The sequence below is a fragment of the Miniopterus natalensis genome, chromosome 8 (assembly GCF_054644295.1).
Source record: "Miniopterus natalensis isolate mMinNat1 chromosome 8, mMinNat1.hap1, whole genome shotgun sequence".
In the NCBI taxonomy this organism is placed as follows: Eukaryota; Metazoa; Chordata; class Mammalia; order Chiroptera; family Miniopteridae; genus Miniopterus; species Miniopterus natalensis.
This window is the reverse complement of record NC_142088.1, coordinates 19476323-19477673: the sequence shown is the minus strand read 5'-3', so window position 1 is coordinate 19477673 and position 1351 is coordinate 19476323.

Sequence of the window (1351 nt, the reverse complement as noted above, 5' to 3'; positions counted from 1 at the left end):
TGGCTGGGTTAATGTATAATGAGTTCTCTTTCACCAATTCCAAGGTTGAAATGTGAAAAGAGCTCCCGCAAAAATAAATAAGTAAATAAAAAATACATTTTTGTGTCTTAAAAAAGTCTAAAAGGGGTGATAAACCAAACAGTTACAACTGCACAGATTTAAAGTGGGAGAAACATATAGTACGGAAGGCAGGAGCTGAAAAATACACAAAGAATGTAACCTATGAATGCAGAAGCAATGGACAACTTTAAAATAAAGAGGGGGGGGCAAAGCCACACGTTTATAAAAAAAGTGTAATGATAATTATAGCAATAACCAATGAGCAGAGTAGCTCATTCTGTGATTATTTACCTAAGACATAAGCTCTCCAAACTGGCTCTCTCCATTTTAGGTGTGATTATTTTCCTTGCCACAGAGTAGAATACATTCAGTAGCGTGATGAAAACAGGTTTGTGCCGCTCCTTGCACTAAAGCTGTTTTTGCACAAAACTCTATTTGCAGTGGGTAGTAGAGTACCACTGAATAGCTGAGTGTATTTCGGTTCATATTCGTAACCCTTTCATGTGCAGTTAGGTTTTTGAATACCTAACCTTGCCAAGCCTGGTTTTTCTCGTTTGTCCGAAGGTAAAATAGGATTCATCACAAGGTCCTACCTAGAAGGGTGGCGTTGAGGATGAACCGCAGGCAGCCCACATGGACCTTACACACAGCGCCAGCACCAACCAAGCGCTCATTAAACAGCAGCTTTTGTTAGATGCAGCTCACTGCGGGGAACACACCGGAACGGCGCAAACCGCGAGCCCCTCTGAGCCCCATTTTCCTTTCTGCAGCTCATGTGTTGCTTTGAATTGCAAGCGTTCTCTCTTTGGCCCCTCAGATAATAAAACCTCGGTGTCTCTCCCGCGCCCTAACTGCGCTATAAGCCCGGTCATTTTGCTCGGAACAGGTTTGATTTCACAAGCTCGGAGTGGGGCCCTGACCCTGGAGGAAGTGTTCGCTTTAAAAGATGTAGGGGAGGGGAGCGCTGGGGGCGGGAGGAAGGGGGCTCGGGCGCCGGGTGGGGGTGGGCTGGGGGCGGTCCCGCTCTTCCTGCGTCAGAAGGGGCCTTGTTTTCGCACCTTCCCTGACGTCAAACCTCCATCGGGGCTGCAGCGCGGCGTTGCCCCTGGAGGACTACGTGGGCTGAGTCGTGACTGGGGGCCCAGGTCCTGCGAGTGACGCTCTCACTTCGCTTCTCCGCTCGCACCGGCGGGAGAGGCTGGCGGCTCCTATATCTGGCTCTGCGGGCAGCGGGCAGCGGCGCGGCGGCCGCGGCGCTCTGGACGGCGCGGGGGTCCGGGCTCCGCCATGG